The sequence below is a fragment of the Podarcis pityusensis genome (genome assembly GCF_964106645.2).
Source record: "Podarcis pityusensis genome assembly, chromosome: 14".
Classification (NCBI taxonomy): domain Eukaryota; kingdom Metazoa; phylum Chordata; class Lepidosauria; order Squamata; family Lacertidae; genus Podarcis; species Podarcis pityusensis.
In genome coordinates this window covers 50638912-50657716 of record NC_138039.1, presented here as the reverse complement: position 1 = coordinate 50657716, position 18805 = coordinate 50638912, and the positions used below count along the sequence as shown (strand labels likewise).

At 40.8% G+C, this 18805-nt stretch overlaps 1 protein-coding gene across 2 annotated transcripts in view; it reads right to left on the bottom strand.

Moving 5' to 3' along the window:
- OTUD7A (OTU deubiquitinase 7A) overlaps positions 1-18805 on the bottom strand; it is a 129678-nt gene that overhangs the window by 72046 nt on the left and 38827 nt on the right. The window contains exons 3-4 of one of the 2 annotated variants that reach the window (XM_080980707.1): positions 8009-8140; positions 1769-1839 (exon numbers count right to left, since the gene is read on the bottom strand). The gene's annotated coding sequence lies outside the window, so the exon portion shown is untranslated. The remainder of the gene's footprint in view (positions 1-1768; positions 1840-8008; positions 8141-18805) is intronic. The other variant, XM_080980706.1, reaches the window with a different exon arrangement.

Below are 18805 nucleotides of genomic sequence, written 5' to 3'. Positions count from 1 at the left end.
TGTTATTTTACTGTTGTTAGCCGCTCTAAGCCCGGCTTTGGCTGGGGAGCGTGGGATATAAATAAAATTTTATTATTTTTTATTAACTGTTTATAGAAGTCTGACAGCAAATTAGGAGGCTCCTGCCAGATGTGTGCAGCAGTCATGGTCAATGTGGTTCTGCCCTCTTGACAGCTGCACTGCTGCTGCTGCTGCTGCTGCTGACCTGGATGTGGAGGCAATGGCGCTGAGACACTACAGACACCATTTCAGTTGGAGGATTTGGAAAATCACATGTGCCACTTAAATCTTGGGGCACATGCAGTAACAGTTTTGGAGAAAGGGCAAAACATGATTAAATTCTTGACCCAATAGTTCTCCAATCTCTTACCCAATCTCAAACTTATGACACAAGATTTTGAAAGAACTCAGGGCAATCTATCTCCTAAACTACAGGATGCATCTAAATCAGGCTTCTTCAACCACGGCCCTCCAGATGTTTTTGGCCTACAACTCCCATGATCCCTAGCTAGCAGGACCAGTTGTCAGGGATGACAGAATTGTAGTCTCAAAAGCTCTGGAGGGCCGCGGTTGAGGAAGCCTGATCTAAATCCTAGGACGGGGTAGGCAACCTAAGGCCCGTGGGCCGGAGGCAGCCCAATCACCTTCTCAATCCGGCCCGCGAATGGTCCAGGAACCAGTGTGTTTTTACATGAGTAAAATGTGTACATTTATTTAAAATGCATCTCTGGGTTATTTATGGGGCATAGGAATTCGTTCATCCCCCCCCCCTTCAAAATACAATCCAGCCCCCCACAAAGTCTGAGGGGCAGTGGACCGGCCCCCTGCTGAAAAAGGTTGCTGACCCCTGTCCTAGGACATCACCATGTATTTAGTATGATTTCTTGTCAGTGAAACCCTCAATTCAATCACTGAGGATGGGAAGCCCAGTGCAGAAAAGCTTTGTGTGGTGAATGGCCCATACAAATGGCCATTTGACCTTAGTCATGTCCATCATTTAAATGGGTCTACTAAGAGTAAAATTTGGTTGAATGCCATTCAATATTTAATTACACCAGGGGCGGCATAACTTTTCCATATTCCCTCTCATTCATTATCTCTCCCTCCCCCATGCAACAATTAGGATTAGAGCAAAAAGGGGGGAAAGCGAGAAATCTGTTTGTGGGGAAATGAGAAGGAAAGGCACTGTGGGCTTCATAGAATCATAGAGTTGGAAGAGACCACAAGGGCCATCGAGTCCAACCCCCTGCCAAGCAGGAAACACCATCAGAGCACTCCTGACATATGGTTGTCAAGCCTCTGCTTAAAGACCTCCAAAGAAGGAGACTCCACCACACTCCTTGGCAGCAAATTCCACTGTCGAACAGCTCTTACTGTCAGGAAGTTCTTCCTAATGTTTAGGTGGAATCTTCTTTCTTGTAGTTTGGATCCATTGCTCCGTGTCCGCTTCTCTGGAGCAGCAGAAAACAACCTTTCTCCCTCCTCTATGTGACATCCTTTTATATATTTGAACATGGCTATCATATCACCCCTTAACCTCCTCTTCTTCATGGTGGCTCCCCCTCCCCGATCAGAATGTTAAATTCTTACAACCAAGTTTGCATCTTTTTGTCATACTGTATGCTTGGCAAGTTTTCATTCTCTCCCATTCCCATATTGGTTCTTTCTTACAAAGTCCATTATAGTGGACAAGCAACCATGCTGGTTTGTTAGGTGAACACCACTGAGTGATTCCAGGCATGTGGGTATAGGGTTTCAGCTTTAATACCTGCTTACTGGACAATTGTCTTGTTTTTCTTTCAAGTGTCCCTCCTTTCTGCTTTTCTCCAGCCACAAAATCTAAGAATCACACAAAATAAAATGCCCATGACTGACAGGTTTAAGCAAGGCAAGACAATTGCTAGATGAACTAGAGCATTTTATTTTCAAGGTAAATATGAAATACCTGCATTTGGAAAGTACAAGTTAAATATTCATATTTAAGAAATGATCAAATTGGTTTTAACATGCTTATGTCAAGATTACTTAATTATCTAGCTATTATTTAAGAATGAAAAAAACATTTTTAAAACAATTAAAATCAATTTTATCCAGCCTGTTAGAAAGTGCATGATGAAAGAGAGAGAAGGCACTGCATATTAGTTAAAATAAAACCCTACACACCCATGTCATTTCATTCCGATTACATCTTTTCTTCTAACTCCAGTTCACCCTCACTGCACTCTTATTTAGTGGCCACTCTCACACACCACAAGCAACAATGTGGAATCTGCTTCCCAAAGTATGAACCACCCTGAGACCTGCAGGCACAGGGCGACATACAATTTTAATCAATAATAAACAATAATAATGTCTGTGAACGAAGCATCTTTGTGGGCAGAGCCAGTCACGATGCTCATGGGGTCTAAACAGAAAGTATTCTGTTTCTCACAGGAGAGCAATCTCTCTTTCTCTAAATGTATGTGCTTCTGTGATTTGTAGCCAAATATAGTAGAAAGATGTCCAGCTGCTCACAGCACCACATGCAAAGAGAAAGTTTTACAGAGACATATCACAACTGACAGAAACATAATTTTATGCCACTCAGAACCAAGATGATAAAATTAAAAACTTCTCTGTAAAAAAGCAATTTATGATGTCCCATGCAGTATCCATTTTTATATAAAAAATAAAAATTATGCAAGTCTTCTCAAGAGACAGATCCAATAGTGTTTAGTTACATAAACATTGCAACTGAATGTTTTAATTCTCATATTGTAGTATTGCTTGAATCTAACAATTTCTAACCTCAGTATCTTTTGATACAATTAGGCCTGTTTTATAGTTTGCTGCATTACAGAGCAGCACATCCAGGCTTGCAACTACAGTGTAAACACAGCAATGAAATGCATATACAGCAGAGCACTACAGCTAATTCTAGTTCCAGGAAAATAGGGACGTTTGTCAAATTTCTGGTCTGTCACATTCACTTTACATTTTCAGGTACACACTTAATTTCAAGTGTATAACTATAGCATGTAATATGTGAAGAGGGCCTTAGACGGGGGTGGGGTGGGGGTGTGAGCACTCATTTTATATCAGAAACATTCACCTGTAAACAAAACATTAAGAATTGCCAAGGTACCTCAGCAGTAATTGATTCATTGTGGCAAACACTTTAATAGGCAACAGTTCCCCTCATCATATACAGTAAGTGACTAGAGTTATCAAAGGGAGAACCCACAATATGAGGAATGCAAGATGACGTAGGACCAGTTTGCACACATCCCAAAGTCAAATCACGGCTTAGTGTGAATGAGGAAAGGTGTGGGCTCCCAGAAAGGAGAATGGCTGCTTTGCTCCTCTCTTTGGAAGCTATGATGCAGCACTAAACTAAGCCAAGCCATGGTTTGATATAGAGTATTGTCTGAACCCAAGCTAGTAGTTTAGCTCTTCTAAACAAATCACAAGCTGTAGACCGTAAGACAAACCTTGTTTACAACTTGTTGTTTATTGGGACAGAGCTATACCCAAAACCTGTGTTTGAATGACATGGAAATTCAAGCCATGACTTAGCTCAATGCTGAAGAAACAAAACAACAAAAAATAAGCGAAGTAGCCATATTCTTCTCTCCAGGAGTCTGCAACATTTGCTTAGTTGCACTACATTTGCCTTAGCAGCACATGTGAAAAAGGACACTGATAGCTGAAAAGCTCTGAACATATAAACCAAATGTATGCCAGCTAGAACACCAAATCCATAAATACTAAATGGCTGCTTCAGTACTATACAAGAATATATGTTGTGGGCCCCAGCCAACCGAATGGCTGGAAGAGGTTCCACGGGGGGGGGGGGGTGCACTGGGATACCCAATCTCAGTGATCACGGGTAGGCACAGAAAGATTTACAGATAAGAAAGGTATTCTGGTTTTGAGCAGGAATGCTCCCCGTTGCCAAGCAACAGTTCATTCACTCATTTGCTCATGTGCTGAGGACCATTTAGTGACTCCACTAATGGGTCTCCTACCTCACATTCCAACCTCTTTAACATGTCCTTCACTTACAGGGCCATGCTGTGGGAGAAATGTGAATGAAGGCATAAGAATCACTCCCAGGACAGGAGCAGGAACCACTTTTGGCAAAAGGGGCTACAGAAAGATCCCTCCTAGCACTCAAGCCTCCCCACAGGTATCTCATGCCCTTCATGGCAAGATTTAAGTAGGAGGTGGATTGTGTGCACTCACAAACCACAGCAAGTATTAGCAGACATAGGAGGAGGAGCAGCCAGGTGGTCCCGTTTTTGAGGAGGAGGGAAAAGGACACAATTTGTCGTTTCTTACTCTCCCCAAACCTCTACTTCCCCACTCAATGTTTATTCGTTTTATTATTTATTCATTATTTTAGGCCACCTTTGCATCCCAAAATGTCTAAGCAGCAAAGAGCTTAGGCTCAAGGCTGGTAGCCAGGCCCAACTTTCCTATGAAAAAAGGGAGCAGGGTTTAATGTCTCAAACCAACACTGCTAAAGGAAAGTCCAAGGCAACCAGACCCAAACCTGAGCACTTTAGAATTCATGCAACATTTGGCAGGAGGGGGGGAGTAGATTTTGTTATGGGGTATTAATCCTTGCACTCTAAGGCACAAAAATCATTTGGGTTTCAGATTAGAAATCAGCCCATTAGCCTTCAAAAATTACATGGGTTGCAGGATATGCTAAACTGCAAGTCCCAAACTGGAGAGCTACATTGCTATCTCTAGCATTGCCATTAACACTACAGTGTAGTGTTTCCCAAAGTGAGTGATTCTGTCCTCTAGGGGGTGCTGGAATAATCCAGGGGACAGTAGCAGCCTTGGTTGCAATTTGGGGGCATTGAATAAAAATAAGGAGGCGGTGGAAGCATAAAGAAGAGAAGAGAATTAAAAAAAACCTGTTTGTACATGCTTCACCTGTTCTGTAATGATGCCTACTGCCAGGTCAGGCACCGTTGTGGGACGGCGACAATGCCTCCTGTGGATCCAGCGGTCATGCTGGAGGCGAGGAGTTTTCCCGTGAACCCTTTCTGGCTTCCCCCAGACCCACGAAGTGGATCGTGGCTTGTCTACCTATTTAGCCAGTGGTAGGCATACTGCAGCCCCAGCCCTGGCCCTGGGGCAGATTGGACTGAACAGGCAGGCTTCACTCCAGTCCACCCCATGGGTTTTAGATACATAAAAGAACACACATTTGTCACTGCATCTTTCTGTTTGTTCGCTTAAAGAAGGTAGGTTTCCGGGGGGGCGGGCGATGAGTAATCCCCCCCCCCCCGAGAATAGGGCAGTAGGGCAAATAAGTTTGAGAAGTCTGCTAGAGTGCTTAGTTAAGAGCTGGTGGAGTAATAAGCCCTGAATAGGAGCAACGTAGAGCTACAACCTTCATGCTGTTTCATCCTAACATACATTAAACTCAGTATCAATGAACAGCATTTTCCCCTTTTAAATGTCTAGGAGCTAAAAAAAATTCCTCCTAGCTCTCAAGCAAATCATTTTCTCTTCAAATTATTCATCTGAAGAGGTATTTAATCCATTTTCAAAAACAGGCACACTATAAATTGATGGAGAGTCGCTTAAAAAAGCCATATTCCAAAATTAGTTACTTTCCCTGATGAGAGCAAATTGCTCTTCAGATTACATGCTGATCACTTCTTTGTTTTTAAAGAGAGGATTTTATTTATTTATTTTAACCTTTTGCTTATTTTATTGTGCTTCATTATCAGTAGAGTTCATTTGTTTCAGAGGGATAATTAATATGAGATTCAAAGCATCAGCTAAAGGCAATAACCTGCTATTTTGCTTTACAATGCATCAAACTACTATTCTGAAACATAAAATATACACATTTGACTACTGATTTATATGACACACCATGTGAGCTTAATTTTCTTCACTTTCTTGATCTCTCTGTCCAAATAAAGAAGTACCAACATCCCACCCATTCTGAACACAATCCTACCTCCTTCCCTGAGAAATTGCAGTGCAAAAAGCCCCAATGTTTGTGTAACCCACTGATAGTCTGAGCTTGCACAGATAAACCGTTGAATTTCATACTCCTAGGAGATGTCTACATCCATTTAAAGCACAAGGCTTCCCCCGAAGAATCCTGGGAACTGTAATTTATTACTGGTGCTGGGAATTATAGCTCTGTGGTGGATAAAGCGTGTTCTCACTAAAGGAGAGCACGTGTTGCGGATGGGGCCGGACAAAGCACCCTGCAATGACTAGGCAGGAAGGGGGCCTAGTGCTGGTTGGTGTTTATGTTGCTGGGGAAAATTTGTTGTTGCAAATTTAGGGGTGGGATCAGAGGATATTTAAGCAGGGTCCACAGCAAGCTACTTTCTCTTTCACTGTGGACATCGGATCACCCACCCGCCCTCCCTTGTTGGGGCTTGCGCTTTGACCTTGCTATGCCTGTCATGGGGTCGTCCGCATTGGTGCGGGGGCCTGGTAGGAATTTTTCCAATTGGCTGATTAGTGTGTGCCATTTGGGTTTTGCCTACTGCTTAGCAAATCGTCACAACTTGTAAGGTTGGCGGTTAGGCATTGGTTTAAATTGGTTGGTGGAGGGGTATGGATTGGCTGTGCCTGCCCCTCCAATGCTGTTGCTGCACGGGAATTCCGATAAAGGAATTCAGGGGCTTACCATCCTTTCGTCCAAACCCCTGGAATCGGGTTCGGGCCGTGTAAGCCCCTAGGAGCATGCAGGGAGAAGCTGAGGGTCTGTGTCGCAGCTCCAGTCATCCCTGAACTTGTTCCTCCACACTGGCTTTCGCTGGAATCCGGGAGCCAGTGCTGTCCCCAATGTGGGGGGGGGGACAGATAGTCATAACCAATGCCTAAGCAACCACTCACAATTTGTATGATAATAAAGTTGTGGCCAAAATTATGCCAAAAACCTTAAACAAAAATTATGTGTGATGTGTGAGTTATTGGGGTAAGGGTGTTTTGGGGGACCTCAGCACGCAAACTACAGTTCTCAGGATTCTTTGGGGAAGTTATGATTGTTAAAGTGCTAGAGATGTGCTTTAAATGTGGGTGTAACTCTTGTGTCTGGAAAGAATATAATACAAATTGGTTGTAAATGAACATCAAATAAAGTTTGCCACCAAAAAATTTCTCTCCAAAGAAGCATTTCTTAATGCACCTCTTTTTCTCTGTTATATTTTACTTTGTGAGGTACAATGCAATATATTCTTCTTATTAAGGGTAAAGGGACCTCTGACCGTTAGGTCCAGTCACGGACGACTCTGGGGTTGCGGCGCTCATCTCACTTTAATGGCCGATGGGAACCTGCATACAGCTTCTGGGTCATGTGGCCAGCATGACTAAGTTGCTTCTGGCGAACCAGAGAAGCATGGAAATGCCGTTTACCTTCCCGCCAGAGCGGTACCTATTTATCTACTTGTACTTTGACGTTCTTTCGAAATGCTAGGTTGGCAGGAGCTGGGACCGAGCAATGGAAGCTCACTCCCTCACGGGGATTTGAAGACCACAGCGCCACCCACATCCCCTTATTAAGAGTGTCATATGCACACATGTGAACATTTTCATTCTGTAAGAAATGGCATAACTTTGAGAGATAAAAACAAAAAACTGTATACATCATTTTTGTTTAGTTTTTGAGGATTCCCAAACTGTTGCAAGTTGTGTTAAATCATTAAGATGAGATTGGATGATACAGAAATAAATAATCAATCTAATGCACTGAGCATATTAGAATCCCAGAAAGAAAAGCAGGGGATAAAAACTAAAATAAAACAGTTAACACAGAGACACCACCACTGGTTTACAGTCACATGGTTTGGGACAATGCTTGTCACAAGGGGCAAATGTTCATTTCCTTCTCTGGGATCTATTTCTTCAATATGTTTTATTTAAGAATAAACAGCAGCTGTCTTAACCTGCTAAAATTAGTGCACTTGTTTAGGCTGTCTGTTCTTCATCCCAAAATAGCTAGAGAGATTATTAAGATTGTTAAGTGGTCCATTTGACTTACTTTCAGTAGACTTTAAGTAACAGTTTTGGGCGGCATATGCTAGATGGACCTTATACCACTTCTTTTCAATGAAGACAACAGTTCATTTTTATCACAGTAGAGTGTGTGAATAAGTTGTGTCCCCTGAGAAATCTGTAAGGAAACAGAGTGCCTGTTAGTATGAAATTAATCACGCTACCATATTCAGCTTAATGAATGTACTGTATTTAATGACAAGCAGCATCTGAGATTCAGCTGCATATACAATAATCAATCCTCTGCCATGCCTTTGCTTCTTTGGCTGTCCAGTGCAGTAAGTAAGAGATGCTTGATTCTTGCTTTGCAGCTGCAGCATACAAACAATAAATGATACAACTGTCTAGAACAGTAAATAGATAGACAAGAAAGCATAAACAACCAAGAGGTGAATGACTCAAATGCTTGCTGTGGGATCTTGCATCAAGGGCAGGTGATTTCATGTGCATTCAGGAGGGATTTGCCTGGAACCAAATGGCTAGGAAACATTTTCCTAGCTGTTCCAGTATTTCTGGCTCAAGACTGTAGTCTAGCTGGCTACTAACATCTATTAGTATGTGACAGGTATAATTTTAGTGGTGTACATTTATGGACAGCATGGAATTGTATGGACTGGGCTCAGGAAGAGACCTGTAATTATTTTCCTGTATCATCTCCATAACCAGAAATAAGGGAACTAACAAATCAGCTTGTGTTGTGTGATGACAGTGCAGCTGGTGCTAAAAGTAATGATAAGATAATGTCAGGGCAAAAATGAAGAGAGCTTTGAATGCTGTCTGTATTCAGACCACACTCAATTGCTAGATAACTAAAAGCATTTATTCCCTATTAAATACAGCAGAAAAATATACACACAACAACATGTACATCAAAATAATGTCTGAAAATCCTTCACTGGTATTGCTCCCACATGACAGCTTTCTCTGTCCAATGCTAATTTGATTATTATGTTCACTTTGCAAAGCTAATTAAAAACAGCAATAGGATTAGACCTTCAATTTTAAAACACTCAGTACTTGATTTCTCTAACAAAGAGTGGAGGAGAGAAAATGAATACAAAAGCCCTAAGAGGTAGGCTCCTACCTGAGCATGGGCAGTGATAGAAAAGGATTCTGATCACACATGAAGGTCTTTTTCTTTTCTATTGCTTCACAAATTCTAGACCTGATGTTGGTATGAAAAATATATATTGTGGATAAATGTTGCACAAATTTGAATCCAGTGTAATTTCAAACTATTTTTTTTAGAGCAAGTATGGATACAACAGCTAAGAATGTACAAATACTAGTTTCCAGAAAAGTTTCTATCAAACCTGTGGCAATTTGAGACTAAAACTCAAGTTGATTAATTGCACTGATTTAATCCACTAGAGGTGGTATAGGGTAATGGCTAAAAGTGAGTCAGGAAGCTCCTGGTTCCAATGTCACATCAGCCACAAATTTAAGTAATGCTCATCGCAATCTAAACACTTCCCTTTTTATTTATTGATAGTCTTAACCTATCGTAGTCATCAATTAAATATATGCCAATGAAGTCACATTACTCATTGACCACATTGAAAACAACTTTGTCAAGGCAGACCAAGCTGAGTATCTATATTAAATATTGCATCCTTGCTTTAAACACCACAATTGTCAGGAAGTAGCTCACAATTTTAAATTGCTTTCCAGTAAACAGATGTATCCCAACTAAAATGATCTTATTATGAAACTTAGTTCACAAACTAGCTGAAGAAAAAGAGCTTTGTCTTTCACGGACTATCTGTCATGATCAAAAATGAGACAATAGCATGGATGGGGGCACAATTACCCTAGTGGAAAACACTAATGCAATTTCTGCTAATGCTTGTTTACACATAGGCCTAAAGTTCAACAGAACTACACGAACAACATGCAAGTACAGATAGCACTGCTTGGACGTAGGTTAATAGACATCCAGATCTGAGGGAAAGCTCAAGGACTGCCTCTCCCCATACGAACTGACCTAGGTCCTGCAATCACCATCTGAGCCTCTTCTTCATGTCCAGAGGGTGGCAAGATGAGACAGGGCCTTTTCTGTGGTGGCCCCCCATTTGTGGAATGCTCCCCCCCAAGGAGGCTTGCCCGGCCCCTCATTACATATCTGTAGGCGCCAGGTGAAAATGTTTCTCTATAACCAGGTGTTTGGCTGATTAAACATTCTATGGTCTTTTAAATGTGTTCATGGGAGATTCGTTTGGTATTTTGTGCTCTCATTTTGTATTTTTATGCTGTGAACCACACTATAATCTTCCAATTAAGGTCAGTATAAAAAATTAATAAATAATAATAGTAATAAATAACTCATATCCTAATGCACGACTCTGTACATGCCACAGTTCTACAGGAGAAAGCAGGGAGAAGGCAAAATGTGTTATTAGGTCAAGGAGAATTAAAGATCTGCATGTGACACAGTCTGAGGAGGCAAGATGTTAAGCAGAAGGTCTTGCAGCAAGGATGGACGAGGTAACCTTTTGAGTCGCTTTCAGCTCCCTGATGACATGGCCTTCATTCTGTGACCTCATTCATTCATTCAGTACCAAGCAGCTGACCAATAGATAGTGTAAAATGGGAATGTCTGATAGCCAGAAATAGAACAAAATTGCTATTGATTTGAAAAATAAGCCTTGGGGGAGAGAATACATGTTCACATGCATGTACACACACACACACACACGCAATTGTGACAGGAGAGCTTTGGCTAAAGAAAAAACAAATCATTTACATGTTACAGGTTATGTCAAATGTTGGAGTGCAGTGAGAAGTGTCTCTAAATTGGAAGGAAAACAAATGGAATTCTAAAGCACACACACAATCCTCAGGAGACCTAAAGGAACATGCCAGGAGATATAGAGAGTATTTTAGTCCTTATTCAGTAGTGCCAACGGAAGCCTAATCTGCAGTTTTAAAAAAGCCTCCCCCCCCAAAAAAAAAGTCCATACACAACGTATAGGAGTACAAATAGGAGTATTCCTACTATTCTCATCTAGGCTTTCTTTGTGCGATTAAGTATTTTTAAAAATAATAATAGGCCAGGTAAGAATTGCTGACAGGGTAGATGAAATATTATAAATAGATTTGGGAACACATTTTAGTCAGTCTTTAAAATGGCAAGGATCATCAGTAACATGATATGTTGAAATTAGATAGAAAAAAATGTTTTTTCAGACCAAAGTTCAAAATTCAAAAAAGAACTCTTGCAAAACAAAGATAAACTTTTGTCTAAAATGTATGTAACCTGTTATTAGAATGGGAAACAAAACACGAGCTAGTTAAAGCCTCAGTGACACACTGGGCAATAGATATAGGACACAAAAAAGATTTTAACCTCTGGGAGAAACTTTGGAAAAGCGACTTGAATTTTACAGCATGTTATTCTTTGAAAGAGAACTATGTGAAAATGATTCATAAATGGTATCTAACTCTGAGTAGGCTTGCTAAGATTTACAAGACAGAATCAGGTAAGTGCTGGAAGTGTAAAGAGGTGGAGGGAACGTTCTTTCACATGTGGTGGACATGTAAGAGAGTATTGGGAAATGATTTCTAATAAACTGAATTTTTTTAAAAAAAACAACCAACAACTTCCTCCCCCAAAACAGAGTCCTTTCTGCTGGGGATAACTCAGACTGAAATCCCCAAGTGTCAGAAAAGGTTATTTATGTATGCAACAACTGTGGCCCGTGTTTTGTTAGCCCAAAAATGGAAAGTGAGCGAGGTCCCAACTAAAAAAGATTGGCAACTTAATTTGACAGAATATGCACAACTTGCAGATTTAACATATAGAATAAGAGAGCAAGAAGAACATACATTTAAAGAAGATTGGAAAACGTTTATTGAGTATATGGGAAATAACTGTATACAGCTGAAAACACTGGTAACATTAAGATAAATTCAACAGAGTAAATATTTTTTTACGGATGTAATAGTGGAAAACCGATTGGAATAGTTAATCTAAAATATGCAGGGATGTAAGATATGCAAAATGAATCATGGAAAGAGAAGAAGGGAAGTCATTGGATATGATAAAGTTTAACCTCTACTGCACCTCTACTGCATCTGCAGAAAACAGTACCAGGAGACTCTTTCAGGTGGTCTGGAGTCTAACAGAACCACCTTCGCCATCAGCATCTGGTGCAGACTCCAAGATCTCCTGCAATGACTTTGCAAAGTTTTTCACAGATAAAATTGCTGAGATTCTGAAGGAGGCAAACACCGCAGTGGGGGCAGGGCAGGGGTGGGAGAGTGCCAGAGCTCTGTCTAGTTATGTTGTATGGAATCAATTCCAACCTGTTGCCTCTGAGGATATGGATGGGCTTCTTAGATGAGTGAAACCAGCCACCCGTCTCCTTGATCCTTGCCTATGCTGGCTCATAAAAGTGATCCAGGCAGGGCTGGGCAATGGGTTCTGTGGAGTGGTGAATGCTTCCCTCTGTGAGGGAGTCTTCCTGGATCCCCTTAAAGAAGCAATTACTAAACCGCTTCTTAAAAAATATCTTTGGACCCAGCCATTATGGTCAATTATCACCCAGTCTCAAATCTTCCATTCTTGGGCAAGGTGATTGAGCAGCACACCTTGAGGATGTGGACCATTTGGATCCCTTCCAGTTGGGATTCAGGCCCCATCATGTGACTGAAACTGCCTTGGTCTCTGGCGGGCTAAGGACAGAGGTGAAAGCTGTTTCCTAGATCTGTTGGACCTTTCAGAGGCTTTTGACACCATCGACTGTGGTATCCTTCTGGACCATCTGGGGGGTGGGAGCTGGGGGCACTGCTATGCAGTAGTTCCACTCCTTTTTTCTGGGCCGTGACAAGAAAGTGGAGTTGGGGGTGAGTGTTCGGACCCCTGGGTGCTCACATGTGGGGTGTCTCAGAGCTCTGTCCTCTCCCCCATGTTTTTTAACATCTATATGAAGCCACTGGGAGAAATAATAAGGGGGTTGGGCTGGGTGTTTGCGGATGATACCCAGCTCCACCTCTCCTTTAAATTGGAACAAGTGAAGGTGGTGAATGTCCTGCGTGAGTGTCTGGAGACTGTTGGAGGATGGATTAATGAACAAATTGAGGTTGAATGCCAACAAGACATAAGTACTGTTTCTGGGAGACAGGGGATGGGGAGGTGTGGGGGACTCCCTGGTCCTGAATGGGGTAACTGTGTCCCTGAAGGACCAGGTGCACAGCCTGGGAGTCATTTTGGACTCACAGCTGTCCATTAAGGTGCATGTTAATTCTGTGTCCTGGGCGGCTGTCTACCAGCTTCATTTTGTATGCTGGCTGAGACCCTACCTGCCCGCAGACTGTCTCGCCAGAGTGGTGCATGCTCTAGTTCTCTCCCACTTGGACTACTGCAATGTGCTCTACATGGGGCTACCTTTGAAGGTGACTCAGAAACTACAACTAATCCAGAATGTGGCAGTTAGACTGGTGACTGGGAACGGCAGCCAGGATCATATAACACTGGTCCTGAAAGGCCTATATTGGCTCCCAATACATTTCCAAGCACAATTCAAAGTGTTGGTGCTGACCTTTAAAGCCCCAAACAGCCTTGGCCCTGTATATCTGAATGAGCATCTCCACCCCATCATTAAGAGCGGACACTCTGGCAGTTTCCTCACTGCAGGAAGTGAGGTTACAGGAAACCAGCAAGAGTGTCTTCTTGGTAGTGGCGCCCAGCCTGTGGAACGCCCTCCCATTGGATGTCAAGGAGATAAGTAACTATGCAACCTTTAGAAAACATCTGTAGGCAGCCTTGTATAGGGAAGTTTTTAATTTTTTATATTCTGGAAGCTGCCCAGAGTGGCTGGGGCAACCCAGTGAGATGGGTGGGGTACAAATAAAATAATAATAATTATTAATTTTTTATTATTATTAAGCATATGAAAGCACAAGTAGGGGAAATTGTTTATGTGCATGTTCTCTTTCCCAAAATTACAGACCAGTCAGAATGTTGGATATCTCTTCTAAAATATGTGACTTCAACAGCAGATATCCTCCAATTATATTTTGTGTGAACAGCAAGCTAGATTTAGTAATTTCTATTCCACTACTGATCACTGCTATACTTTGCCCCATCTTGTTGGGAAAACTGTTGAAAACAATGAAATGCTCTTTACAGTGTTTGTTGGGCTATCATAAGCTTTTGATTCAATAGACAGAAACTGTCTGTGGGCCAAATTGCATGCCATTGATATAGACCCTAGACTGCTCATGCTTCTTCAAATTACTACTGTTAAAATCAGTATAGACAGGAATGGTCTTTTAGCTAATCCAATCCCAACTGTGAAGAGAGTTAAACAGGAATGTGTTTGAGCATCCCTCCTTTTCAGTCTTTATTTTAATGATCAGGATAAATTGCTTGGTAAGTGAATGCAGGCCTACCTGCTAAGGGAAACAGAAAGGTCAGTCTACTCCTATATGCAGATGATATGGTTATATTATCTCTGACCAGGTGTGGTTTGAAAAAGCAGATGGACTTGCTGACTAACTTCTGGGAGATGAACAAATTAGCATTAATTTTACCAAAACAAAAGAGGTTGTATTTAGTAAGAAACCTCCCACATTTAAATAGTTAATTCTAATTACTCAATTGACTAAATCATTTTGTTTTTAGAGGTCCTTTTCACAGTTATTTCCTCTTGGAAGGCTGATCAGGATGCTTATCTCAGGAAAGCAAGATATCTTGTAGGAGCTGTTCTGAAGTTCTTCTTATACAAAGGGAAGGAAAATAATTATGGCAGACCTTAAAATATTCATTAAGGTTATTCTTTCCATGTTATATGGTGTAAAGCTTTGGGGTCTCAGTCAATCATTAGTCCAGGAACTGAAGGATGTTCAACATTTATGTCTAATGATAGTATTGGTCCTCTTTGTTGGCATTCCTTCTGTGGGTTGGCTTTCTGTCCAGACTAGAATGCAAATTTGACTCTTAAAACTTTTGTAACAGAATGCTAACTCTGTCATCTTCATGTCTAGTTTCTCTAGGTTATGGCATACCCATAAATTCTCAAAAGCAAGTTACTACTTTACATACAGTTGTCAGTGAACTTAATAGTGGGCTGATTATGATCTAATCAGTGTTTAAATTTCAGGTATAAATGTTTGGATATGAGAGAGCTTCTATGATTTATATGTTAACTATTCATTCCTTGAGTTTTTCAGGCTGTATCCATGTATTAAGACAATCAAAAAGCTAACTATCTGTAGTTAATTACTTTGGCTCCACATAAAATTGCTTCTACAGAATTAAGAAAAGTTATGGCCTCTGCCCTTCTAGATGGTTGTTTTAAGAAATATCATTTGAAGCAGCGTTTCTGTATGTTTTGTAAAGCATTCTCATGATCTGAGTTTAGCTGCAGGAAAAAAAGTTACATGAAGTAAGTTTGTGCGCTTTTTGCTGTCAGATAGGAAACTTATATTACATTGCATGCTTCTCTGTCTGCATTGGCTACCAGCTGTTAGGATTCTTGCTCTGTGCTTGCAGTCATGGGATTGTTTTGTCACATAGTGGGAAGTGACAGAGACAGGATGATTGGATTACTGTGTTTCCGTGATGTAGGACTATTGTCCTTTGTTCTTTCTCTTTGCTGTCAGGTGAGAAACAGGAAGGAGCTAAGTCAGAATGCTCCGAGTGTATTATACTGTATGTAAATAAAGTAGATTAGCCAAAATGCTGTGCTGCTGCATTTGTTATGCGAACCGCTAATACTCTGCAGGTTCTGTAAGTGTGCTGATGCCTCTTGGTATCAGTCGCTGTGATGTTTGGGCTGGAGAAAGCTTTTGAAGCTCCCGAACGATCGACCAGGGGGGAAAGAACATGCCAGTAGGGCATGTGTCTCTGCCAGGGTCCTACATACGAGTAGGACGATCCTAACACCAGCTAATTAAGAGCCAAATATGGGGCTCAACTCTGAATGTCTTTTTTCTTTGTTATAGCTTATAGCTAAGCAAAAAAAATTGTTACTACTACTAAATATTTGCATGTTTCCCTATGAAAGCAATTCTTTGAACTTTCAAAAGCAATATGTCATACAGTGGTACCTCGGGTTAAGTACTTAATTCGTTCTAGAGGTCCGGTCTTAACCTGAAACTGTTCTTAACCTGAAACACCACTTTAGCTAATGGGGCCTCCTGCTGCCGCTGCGCCGACGGAGCACGATTTCTGTTCTCATCCTGTAATTCTGTTCTCATTCTGTAACCTGAAGCGTATGTAACCCGAGGTACCACTGTATAGTTATACAGTTTCGGTATTCATCCACAATCTGCCATTAAGCTTAGACAAGCTGCTGCCTTACATGGCAATGGGGTTGTAATTAAGAAACAGAAGGTATTTTATACTGTACACTTAAAGCACTATAGAAATTATAATAACAACAACAACTTTAAATGGTTCTATCACATTGCAGAACAGCTATCATTGTAGTAATTGTCACACATAGAGGAGGTAAAAACACCAAATAGAATGCTTTTAACCTCTTATTAAACAAAATGTAAATGATTTCCTCAGACTCCTGAGAAAAAAACACTTCTCCAACTACAAGATTATAATCTACAAGATTATAATGAGCTAAAGGAAGAGGCACTAGAGGACTGACACTGACAGTATCATATGAAATTGGTAAGAGGTGTTTTTTCCCATACAGTGGTACCTCAAGTTACAAACACCTCAGGTTACAAACTTTGCTAACCTGGAAGAGTTACCCCGAGTTGAGAACTTTGCCCCAGGATCAGAACGGAAATCGTGTGCTGGCGGCGCAGCGGCAGGAAGAGGCCCCATTAGCGAAAGAATGCCTCTAGTTAAGAACAGTTTCAGGTTTCTCTGGAATGAATTAAGTTCGTAACTAGAGGTACCACTGTACAGTGGAACCTCAGGTTGCGGACGTAATCCGTGACAAAGGCACGTCCGCAACCCACAGCGTTCGCATCCTGAAGCGCTGCGTCTGTGCAGGCGCGATTTGGCGCTCACGCGCAAAGCGCGGTTTAGCGCTTCTGCGCATGAGCGAGCAGCAAAATCCAGAAGTAACCCATTCTGGTACTTCCGGGTTTCCTGTGGTCCATAACCCAAAAACATGTAACCTAAAGCATCCGTAACATGAGGTATGACTGTATATCCTTAGTATACTGTTCAATATAATTGGCAAAGCAGGACTATTGAAGGTAGACACCAACACAGACTGCAGTTCAGCATCAGAACTATTGCAGCAACTAAATGTAGTAGTGATATCGTAATGGTTAAGCTTATTTCACTTCTAGATTTCAAGAACCAATTCAACTGACAAATATTTATTCATCATTCATAAGCTTTGTTACCATGGGCAATAGATGTGCCATTATCTTGGTAATATTTTTTGCTGGCTTTGGTACACTTAATTTCCAACCAAAAGATAAACAGATTTTTTTCTCTCTGTGTGCGCAAGTTTAACAGTTATAACCCAGGGGGCAGGGGATGGTTAGGACACCTGAAATAAAAGATAATATTGGGGAAGGAAATGATGCGTTACTAATACACATGAGGTCAATATTTCGGTTTCCTAATGTAGTTATTTTATTTGTCTTGGCATATATGAAAAACAGGATATTGAGTTCAGGGCCTGAAATTGCTTGTGGTTTTGAATCTGTTGAATACTAGGAGCTGGGGATGGTGGATGGTGGAGAGCACTCATCTGAATGTTGGACACTGGCTACAAGCTTGTATCCTTAGTTCATTTGTTCTCCGCTGTGCCCACTATTATTGTAGGTCACTTCTTGGCACTATTCCAGAAGAAGAAACCAAACCCATTTCATCAGTACTGAAGCTTTTACTTACAGTTCGCTCAACTCACTGAGATACTGCTGAGGTCATAAAACCTTTTCCTAAGGAAATTTATTTATCACATATAAGAGTCATAGTTCAACTCAGCTTCACTCCCTTTTTAAAAGAAAAAAATCTTACCAGAAATGAACACATCTTTTCTAAAACTAAGTTTTTGTTAGATGAACATCAAGCTAGATACTGAAGGAAGAGGTTAACACAGAGTTATAAGAGTTAATGTGACTTTTTCTACAATCACTACCAAGATTTGTATGGCATATGACAGCTTTTCAAAGACACAGCCCTGCCTCTGGTAATCTCTTCTTGAGAAACTTAAGCCTGCAAAGCTTAAAATCTAATTCTGATGTATGCTGGTTGTCCTTCATTTTGAAGGTTATATATATATATATATCCCTCTGTTCACCATGTAACTTAACAAATAATTTTAAGTGGAATAAGCATTTTTTTGACTGTATACAGAAAAACAAGGTCGAGATTTGTGTGAATTGACATGATAGCATATGATGTTTGTCTGTTAGTGTGTGGTGTGCTATGCCTAATAAAGGATGATGATGATGATGATGATAGCATATATAGTCTTAAAGAAACAAACCATTATTGCCAATCTTTTCAATACAAAACATTTTTGCTAATAACTCTTGACATTCCATATCTTTCTGGTCCTTCCTTTTGCTTTGCAAGCCATTACCTCTTTCAATTCCTCTTCTAAAAAAATTATAGCACAATGAAGATTTTTTTAAAAATATCAGATATACATTTGGACACAAACGACCAGTATAATGGTTACTTTATGTTGAAAACAAAATGCTGTAAATGCATTTTTTACAAGTAAGGGATAAAAAAAGCAAGCTAATCACCCAAATACTATAGTAATGCAATTTATTTTTCAGTCTTATGCATATCTAAAATGTGTCACTGATTTCTACAATTTGATGTTGCTGCCGTGTAAATATTTTTCCA